The sequence below is a fragment of the Aptenodytes patagonicus genome, chromosome 12 (assembly GCF_965638725.1).
Source record: "Aptenodytes patagonicus chromosome 12, bAptPat1.pri.cur, whole genome shotgun sequence".
In the NCBI taxonomy this organism is placed as follows: domain Eukaryota; kingdom Metazoa; phylum Chordata; class Aves; order Sphenisciformes; family Spheniscidae; genus Aptenodytes; species Aptenodytes patagonicus.
The window spans coordinates 6,522,493-6,532,678 of NC_134960.1; the positions used below are offsets into that span (position 1 = coordinate 6,522,493).

General features: G+C 53.0%; 1 protein-coding gene across 1 annotated transcript in view; it reads left to right on the top strand.

The window, feature by feature from the left end:
- Window positions 1–126: 126 nt before the first annotated feature.
- CANX (calnexin) overlaps window positions 127–10,186 on the top strand; it is a 59,024-nt gene continuing 48,964 nt past the window's right edge. Inside the window, exons 1-2 of the mRNA XM_076350246.1 lie at window positions 127–161; window positions 1,819–1,956. The gene's annotated coding sequence lies outside the window, so the exon portion shown is untranslated. The remainder of the gene's footprint in view (window positions 162–1,818; window positions 1,957–10,186) is intronic.

A 10,186-nucleotide genomic window follows, 5' to 3' on the forward strand; every position in this document is an offset into this window, starting at 1 on the left:
TTTGTCCCTCCCCGCCCGCCGCGCCGCGCCGATCGCACCCACCCACCCACCCCCCCCAGCACCCCGGCTCACGGCGGGCTGCGGCCGCGGAGTTCCGGCGGCCAGCGGGGATCGGCGGCTCCGCGCACTGCAGCAGCGCCCGCCGCCGCCGCCGCCGTCAGGTGGGCCGGGCTCCGCCTCCCGCCGCGGCGCGGGGGGGACACGACGGGGCGCGGGCCCCCTCCCGCCGGGGCGGGCGCCGAGCGGCCTGGTTGGGCCCGTCCCGTGGGGAGCAGGCCGCTCCACCGCGAGGCGGTGGGCAGAGGGGGGGCGGTCAGCCCGCGCTGCCAGCCGCGGAGGCGGCGGGGGAAGGAGCGAGGGGCCGCCGCACGGCCGGGCTAGGGGGAGGCGAGGCGAGGCGCGGCCTGCGGGAGGCCCCTGCGCCGAGATGGCGTCCGGGCAGCCGGGGCCTGGGCTGCGGGGAAGGCCCTCGTCGGGTAGCCCTCACACCGTCCGAGTGACGCTTTTTGCAGGCGCTGGCACGGAAATGCTAACGATGGGGATAGTAGCGGCGGCGGCTGAAAATCTGCCAACCCTGATCTTTCCAGATCGTGCTTTCGGAGTGGCTGTTTGTTTGTTTGGGCTTAGGTGCAGGCAGGTTTATTTCGCGGGATCTCCGGTGGGAAATGACCCGAGTGCCGTGGCAGGGTGGTAGGAACGGCCGCTCTCTCGCACGCCCTCTGCACCCTGCAGTCCGTTCGCCCTACGCCTAACCAGACCGGTCCCCTCTGCAAAACAGCGTTACAAAGAATCATTAGCTAAAACGACTTTAGATTAAAGTAGCTGTGAGGGAGCCTGTGCGATCGAACGGATAAGTGGTGACCTTAGGACTGTGGAGGTGTGCGTCTATTCACAGCTTGGTTTCTGACCGGTTAGTGTAAAGTGAATCCCTTTGCTAATCCCTGTTGAAGCCTTTGCATTTCTAACAGTGAGTTAACGATAATTTTTGTCTTCTTATAATGTATATTAATAATCATACATCGGGGTACATTTACTATGTGTCATTTTATTAGTCTGATTGGTCTTTTTAGTCCCCATTACTGCATTTGAATAGTGAGGGAAAATGGGTTCCCTGTTGTTTACACATCATGATCCACGTGACTTCATGACTTTGAAGTCATGGGCTGTACTGGCTGATTTCTTGCTATCTAATTTTTAGTGATAAATAGAGCCTGGTTTGCCCAAAATTTTCTTGATCATATGTTTATTGTAGCCAAACAGCATTCTGACGTAAGTTTTCTCTTTAGAGGTCTCTTAGGAAATTAAAATCGTCCTGTGTTCACACTGGGAAGAAGTTCTGCTCCGTGCATATTCTTCCAGTGTTAGAAGAAAGGTCATATGACTTTTTTGCAAGTACGTAATTGCTATTAAGCGTAGGCAAAATACCTGCCTGCCTTGAAACTTGACACACCCAACAGCCACTTCTAGGGGAAGAATGTGGCTGTGAAAAGCAGAGGCAAAGACATAAATAGTTATCGGAAAAGCTATAATTAGCCAACGGATATGTGGTGTTTGAAAGATGAAAATAATTAACAATTCAAATGGAGTTATTGTTAACAGCAGCAGCCCTTTTCCTGAGAGGCCGTCTCTGGTAAGTGCTTTTGCAAGTAAGGGTAGTCCCATGGTATGCAAGCACTTGCAAAGAATGGGATAGGTGGTAAACATCTTGCTGGAAACATCTGATGCAGGATTTTATTAGGTTTCTTGAAGCAAGGAAACAACCATGTATGTATTTTACACATGCAAACATCCAGGTCTTGCTTCCGTGATTCCTTCTAGGACTCAAGCATCATCAGTTTACCTGGCTTTTTGGTTTATGGTGCCAACACGACACCTGTGCCTTCCTCTCCAGCAGACACAGCTGAACTGCAGTGTGTCCGTCAGCATGTCTGTCAGCGACTCGAGCTGCAGCTTCAGGTAATTGTTTTTCTCTAAAATGGCTTTGTTCTGCTTCAGAATTTCGCTGGCCCGTTCCTGCAAAGGGGAAAGGCACACCTGCAGCTCAGACTGCTGGGGAGAGGAGCTGCTCTCGTTTTCCCACTTGCATTCCCAGAAGATAAATTTTGCCTCGTTCAAGTCATCCTGGAGAGGGCTGTAATCTAAGCTGAGCTCAGCCTGTTGGGTTTTGTAGGCCATCTGGTAGAAAATGGGCAAAGAGGTGGCCTCTTGGGTAGAAACCTGCTGGAGAAATGATCTGCCAGATAGTCACGCAGCCCCTGTGCAACATCCCCAGTTCCCTCAAAGTTCATGGTGAGCAGGGCTGGGAGCAGAGACCCGCACCAGGACAGCATGAGCACCGGTCCAACCTGCAGAGAGATGCATAAAAGCTGAGTAGACATGTTAAGTGCTAAGCTGGACCAAAGGAAAGCTCTTCCTTGAAGCCTGCTGCCTGTTCAGGAGATTTCTGTTTGGTATCAGTGATAAATCTCTATTTGTTAGCTTGCTTAAGTTTCTTTCCTGGGCAAGAAAATAATAGAGGAACTCTGCAGCGCTGGTTCAAGAGTTTTATAGGCATCTGAGCCTATATGGAGACGCTTTGCCTGTCTGGAAGTGATGCAGATGCTGATCTCTGAGTAGGTTTTGGAGATATTACTGCAATGCAAAAAATAATTACCAGTAATTCTTTTATGGGTCAGCATTTGCCATTTCAGGGAGAAGAGAACAGTGATCATAGTTTAAATACCTGCTCTGAAAAGATTACAGAACTCATCCCGACCCCATCGTTCTATGCGCCTTCCCTTCCTCTCTTTCCTTGCTCGATGTTATCCATTTGTTCTGCTTCCCTCATACGCTTCATTTTTCATGTCTCAGCTACATGCGTTGCATGTTCCTTGCATTTGCATATAAGCATGTATAATTCAGGATCTTGCAGTTAATCTGCAAACCTGATTAACTCCCAACAAATACTGCTAGCAGCTGACATGCTTTATCATCTGAGGTCTGAAAACGGGGAATGCATGGACGTCTCATACTACCAATGCTTTGTAGGTTTCTCTGTACATGTGGCCTCCAGTCAAAAGCCCTAGAATTCCATTATAACCTTTCTGTTGCTACCCATGGCTTTAGAAACAGCCTCTAGCTGTGGTGCTGTGACAAATACAAGCTAAACAATGCTATTAAATATGCATGATGTGTGTTCCACCGTATTAGATAACATGGCCACATTCACGATCTGCTAATGCCGCCAATTCACAGCTTTGCTAATGCAGCCTCCCTCTCGCTTTTGCTTTGGGCAGTTTAAGAGGCTTTTTGGTTATACTTCACCTTTACTTTCTTCCTTTTCACCTGTTTTGTCTTTATTCATTACTCCGAAAATGGTGGTCTGCAGCAGAGGCTGGGCAGGAGCTCATGTTTTCCAGCTTTCCTAATCTGTGGTTCACTAAGAAGCCAAGCTGGTCTGGAAAGCAATTGGAGGGGTTGATAGACACTGCTTTAGTGAAAAGCAGATACCCAAGGAGATACCCTCCTTACCTCTGAGGCCACTGCTGTACTGTTTGAATCTATCACCCTTCCCTTTATACCACCAGCTTATCCACAGCTTATGCTCGGCATCCTTTGTCAAAAGGAAGTGGAAGAATAGTCTCTGTTCTGCTCCCTCGGTGATCGCATCCTCTCAGGGCTCAGTTGGGAGTTCACCTGTCTGATGCTTTTCTGTGCATTAGTGTAACTCAGGCCTGTTACCATTTCCGTTTTGTAGCATTATAATTACGGCAGTTGGCAGAATACCTTTTGCTTTTTACTGATACAGCTAGCTATGTTGCTGTGAATGCAGCTCCAGCAGTAGAAAAGGTGTTTTCTACCAGCATACTTTAGGTATCTGCATGTTTTGCCTGACTCTGAGCTAGGTGGGCATGAGTCAGCTCTGATCCAGAAGCCATCTGGCCGTGCAGTGCTGTACTGAGCTCATCAGGCTGCTCTTGGAGAAGCTTTCTTTGCTCAGGCAGAACATTTACAGCTCTTTCACAGTTCAGCCGTGTACCCGTGTACCGGCCAGGAGAGAGGTGGGCAAGTGTCCATTTGCATCCGTTGCAACAAGCCTTGTCTGCATTTCCTTACGCCCTCCCAGAAGGAGAATGAGCTGTAAAGCTGTAAATACTTTACACTGGGGTGACCAAGTCCAGTCTTCGGAGAGTGTGCTGCAGTATCTGTATCAGGACAGATAACACAGTGCCTGAGCTCTTGTTATTCTAGCCACCCGTGTTCATGAAATGGAGCCTATTTTAGCCACTCATCAACTGCAGGCTCAGGAACAGTGACCACAGCAAGCTCACTGGTTTCATCCTTGCTGACATGATGATCCCCGACTTAGAATCATAGAATCATAGACTCACTAAGGTTGGAAAAGACCTCTAAGATCATTGAGTCCAACCATCAACCCAACACCACCATGCCCACTAAACCATGTCCCTAAGTGCCTCATCTACATGTCTTTACCTCCAGGGATGGGGACTCCACCACTGCCCTGGGCAGCCTGGTCCAATGTTTCACCACTCTTTCAGTAAAGACATTTTTCCTCACATCCAATCTAAACCTCCCCTGGCGCAACTCGAGGCCGTTTCCTCTCGTCCTATCGCTTGTTACTTGGGAGAAGAGACTGACACCCACCTCGCTACAACCTCCTTTCAGGGAGTTGTAGAGAGCGATGAGGTCTCCCCTGAGACCTTCCACCCCTTGCAGGTAATATTGCCTTAGCTGTTTGGGGTCACCCAGCTTTCTCTTGTCAAGTAGTGTAATGTCAAAGCAACGCAGCTGATGCACATGCTGCTGGCACAGATCCTCTTTTATTCTCTCACTCCAGGAGTGCTCTGTGAGTCCTCCTGAGTGCTGACCCTGCTTTTGTTCTTCCTACCTTTTAGCTCTTAGACCCTGGAAATCCCTGAACACAGAGTCGGGCACAGCATCGGCGAGGGATGGAGCAGGGCACGCTCTTTCCTAAGCTACCACAGCAAATGTCTAAGTTTTCCTTTGGAGGGAGAGCATTCACAAAAGGGCACGTTAAGCCCTGTCCACCTTGTGTATACTGTGGCTCTGCCCTCACCAGGGGAAAGGTGAATTCTTTGTGCTCTCTTTTCACTTACAAGTGATAATTACTGGGAGGTATAAAACTGATGAAGATGAGACAAATTGTAACCTTAGAGTGTGGATTTTCCTGGCCTCCCTGTCTTGACCTGCTAACATACAAAGTGGCAGAAAGCTTTGTTTTTGCTTGGATCTTAGCCCACTATCTAACCCAGGAATGGTTTTTACTGCATAGGGCTGTGGCCCATGGTAATGTAAAGGGAGTATTTGCCGGCGGGCAAGGGGCCTGCTCTCACAGGCCTCTCTGAAACGCCCTGCACCTTCATCCATGGCTGCGTCTCTTCTGAAACGGTGCTCTCAAACCACAGGTATGACACGGGTCAGCCACAGTCACGCTCTTCACCCCTGTCCATCTCAGTCTCTCCAGTGAGGGTTTGCTCTTGCACGTACACCCTCCTATTCCCCCCAAGCAAAGCACTCCTCCTTCCTCTCATCTTGCTCTGTTATGCACCCCATGGATCTGTACGTGTGTACGTTTACTCGGATCGAGAGAGTTCTGGGTCTTACTGCCCGTAATGTTCTCCTCAGTTTTGGCACTGATGGATACATCATTCAAAACGACCGTGCTGCACACAGGCAAGCACCAAAACGCTGTTATGTTGACAGCGAGGCCTCTGCAGACTCAGCACATAAAATGGGTCACTACAGCAGTTATTTCAGTTACACAACTCCAGTGTGACTGCCTTTCTTTTTCCTTGCCCTTGAAGTCACTTGAGTGTAAACAAGTAAAACTAAGACAAGGGGGTAACAGAACCAGGATGAGGAATGGAGAGAGGAAAGGAAAGCGTCCCACAGTGCTGGTCTGGAGACTAGCATCCTCACAGCTCCAGCGGGCTGGTTCCCCAGAGCTCTGAGCCTAGAGCTGCTGCAGAAATAAAGACCCATTGAGAAGTCTGGCTCCAAATTAGCATTTGAATTCCCTTGTAGTCTGTTGTCAGATGGGCAGGAGGTGGGTGCTAGTCTCAGTCTCTCAGTACTGATACACAAAGGTGGCTTTAAAAGGTCCTTATTTTTCTGAGGGAAAGAAATGCATTGCTCAAACTATGGACACTTTGTGTTTTCCTTTTTTTTCCCCCCCCTCTTTTCCCTCTCCCTTTCTCCTCTGTTTCACCCCCTTTCCTGGATCAGGCCTAGCTGTAGATAGACACGTCTGGGTATTGTTAGCCCAGTCTGACCTACTTCTTTCCCTCCCCTTGGCCCCGTGTTATGGATGCTGGTGCTATGGAAACCTGGGTGACATGCCAGTGCCACAAAGCCAGGGCCACCAGCTGCACCCTCCTCTCCCAGCCCCAAGGCCCTTCCCCTCCCAAACACACCCCCAAAGAAAGTTAGCAGTGCTGCTCCCTGGGGAAATTCAAGGGTGCGCTCCTTCCGTCCCACCAAGCCATGCTCCAGAGGGACTGAGTTGCTTTTGCTTGGGTTCAGGAGAAGGGTGCATTTTTTCCCTGGTCCCAGGGCACAGCATTTCCGTGCTGGGGGCCATGTGTAAACCCACTGGTGTCTGCACACCAGACCTGTCTGCGCATGTATCCTCCAGGGGCCGTCACATGATGGGTAGGAAAGTACACGTGGACACCCTTGAAGTTTTCGAGATAAAAATAAGCTACAAACTTCTGCAACGTGGTGCAAAAGCCTTACAGGAACCTGGCTGGGTTCCTACGAACACGGAAGTGGGAACACATGCGCGCTGGCTGTCCCTGCAGCGGGTGGCAGTTGCTTTGTCAGGGGGACAGAGCTGTGCACTTTCATCGTCACTCGTTTGCTCGCGTGGGAACAAGCCCCATCGGGGGACAGAGGCTTGTTTACAAGTTCAGCCTGTGTGTTTCTTGCGATAAAAAAAGCTCTCACTGGTTCTGCAGGTTTCTTTTGCTCTCTGCTGGCCTCCCGTCCGGCTGGCTGCTTCACCTGGGAGGCTGTGGCTGTATCACGAGTGGATTTGCTTCCAAGTATCTCACTCCAAACCTTGTCCTCCCCGTTGCTGACACTGAACCAGCAGCCGTAAGGGGAGGGAGCAGGAAGGAGCCCGAGAATCGGCAAAGCACTTGCAGGGGGCTCTTATGTCTGTTGTAAGCCGTCTCCAGGAGATTTCTGCGAGGCTCCAGGACTCCCCCACCCCAATAACCTTAAGACCAGGGCCTGGCCCAGCACAGATGAAACTTGAGGCGGGAGGGTTTCTGCACGCGTGCCGCCGTGGCCGTGGCTCTGCGTGCAGGCAGCCTGCGTGACCGCTGCCCTGGGCACCTCTTGGGGTGCGGTGACCGACGCCTCTGGCGCAGGCTGCCGGTCCGGGAGCAGCTGGCCGCCGGCCCCCCCCCCCCCCCCGGCCCCCCGCGCTCCTCCCGGTTCCCCGGCCCGGCCGCCGGCTCCCCCCCCCCCCGCCGGCCGCAGCCGCGTGGCACCAGCGCCCTCTCCCGAGCGGCGGCGGCCGGAGCCCGGGGAGGGAAGCGGCGCGGGGCGGGCAGGGTTTGCTGCCGGAGCTTTGCGGAGGCCGGGGAAGGGCCGGGGAACGCACCAGCGGGCTCGGGCACAGCCCGGAGTTCCTCAGCCCCCTTGAGGGTGCAGCGGCCCGGCCTCAGCTCTGCTGCCAGCGCAGCCGTGCCCCCCTCACCCGGCTCTTCCCTCAGCCAGCTTAGCTCGGCAGGCCGGAGGAAAATTAAGCCAGGACACAAATCCCCAGGTGGGGGGAGCTGAGCCGGTTTCGTGGGTCAGCCCCCCATCACGGCTGCCAGGAGGCCGGGCGGGAGCGAGCGCGGGAGTTGGGGAGGGGGCAGCGGGGACGGGAGCAGCAGCGGGCCCGCAGCTGCCTCGGCAGCAGCCGGGAACCTCAGCCCTCCCAGCAGTGGAAGCTGTGGTTCTGCAGTCGGCCGTGCAGCAGTACCGGTGCTGCCGGGCGGTTGGATTGCCGTTAAATGGGAGCGCACGGGAGGGTCTTTACGCCAGCTGGATGGTGACCCCGGAGCCGCGTAACCTTGGGGTGGCACGGGCAGACCCTGTCCCACCCCGCACGCGCCCTGCCAGTCCAAACCTGGCTCCTCAGCATCTCTGCAGCAGACACAAGTGGGCAAAGTGGTTTCATACAGCACCAGTGTAGCATGCTGTGCGGCGGCAGCATTTTGAAGTGGGTAAACCCTAAAACCATCGACTGCGTCGTTGAACCATGGTCCGGTGCAAAGTGATTTTCTTTGACGACAGTTACGAAGTAGCAGAGTAATGACAGCATCCCCGGGTGGAGGGGAGGACCTTTCCTTCTGCTAGAGGTGCCTGAAACAACCCCTCTGACAATTGTTTGAAGGCGATGATGTGCTGGGCAGTTTTGCTGTGGCGGAGCTAGCGACGGCGGGCAGCCGGGGCCAGAGCCTGGCTGTACTGCACCAAGATTTTTAATGGTCTTCTGTGCATCCAGGGGGAGAAGCCGGCGTGCCACAGCCTCGCTGCTGAATCATTAACTTCCCTCCTCTGAGTCATTCTGCAGCCCTGTCACACACAGAGCAGAGACAAGCAGGGCTGTGGTGGGTAGTGGCTCCGGGCTGATATGGCGGGGTTAGAAAACTGGTTGCAGGGTAAAAGATGGAGGTTGTGTCTGCAGAACCAGTGAGCACCCGCTTGGACTAACCAGAGACAGCAAGGTTTTGACACGGAGCCAGGACTTGCAGCTGGGGCTGGTCCTTCTGTATTAACCCTCTGGGAGGGTTATGCTGGTAAAAAGGTGAGGACCAAGAATTAATTTCAGGAGATTGTGGGGCATGTTAATGTAAAGGCTAAGTAAAATCTCACTGCGGGCAGGTGGCATGTCTCTTCCTCCCTGGCCGTGCTAAGGCACAGCTGGGGTGCCGTGGTTTAACCCCAGCCGGCAGCTAAGCACCACCCAGCCACTCGCTCACTCCCCCCGGTGGGATGGGGGAGAGAATCGGAAGGGTAAAAGTGAGAAAACTCATGGGTTGAGATAAAGACAGTTTAATGGGTAAAGCAAAAGCCGCACACACAAGCAAAGCAAAACAAGGAATTCCTTCACTCCTTCCCATGGGCAGGCAGGTGTTCAGCCATCTCCAGGAAAGCAGGGCTCCATCACGCGTAACGGTAACTTGGGAAGACAAATGCCATCACTCCGAACGTCCCCCTCTTCCTTCTTCTTCCCCCAGCTTTATATGCTGAGCATGACGCCATATGGTGTGGGATATCCCTTGGGTCAGTTGGGGTCAGCTGTCCCGGCTGTGTCCCCTCCCAGCTCCTTGTGCACCCCCAGCCTGCTCGCTGGTGGGGTGGGGTGAGAAGCAGAAAAGGCCTTGACTCCGTGTCAGCACTGCTCAGCAGTAACGAAAACATCCCTGTGTTATCAACACTGTTTTCAGCACAAATCCAAAACACAGCCCCATACCAGCTACTATGGAGAAAATTAACTCTATCGCAGCCAAAACCAGCACACGGGGTTAAAGGACACTCAGCCTTTTCCAAAGTGTATTACCAAAGCTGCTAGGAAAAAAGTTATTTAGTTGGTGTTTATCTTGCTGTGACACCCGGGGGTCCCTGTGAGGATGGGCCCTGCTGCACTGAACACTTTGCAGAGGCAAGTGCTGTACTGTTATTTTTGTTTGGATTTAAGCCTTCCCCTGCAGTGTTTGCCAACTTCAACGCGGCAGCATGACTCCAAGGCAGGAGAGCCCAAAAGGGAAATGGACTGGGGGCTTTGCTGGATAAACCAATTTAAAATGCAGGGAAGAAAATGAAACTGTGAAAAATTAATCACTTCTTCCAAACCCCCCCTGCCTTTTGTTCTTACAATCTAGATATGCAAACTGCTGGGGAAGGGAGGGGAGGACGGCGGGCTTTAAAATGTAGTTAGACTGGCAGCATGTTAATGCAGTTATTTTCGCTCTCCGGGTTTGGTGTGAAGTCCCCCCGTGACGATGGCACGGAGCACTGCTGGCGTTTTGTGAGCTGTGTCGCTGACACGAGCGGACCGATGGCCAAAAGCATCGGCGTTGTGAACGCTGAGCTCCCGTGAAAATCCAGCCCTTCCTGCCACAGGGGGGCCAAGCCCGAAGTGGGACCTGAGCACCGGCCAAACCAC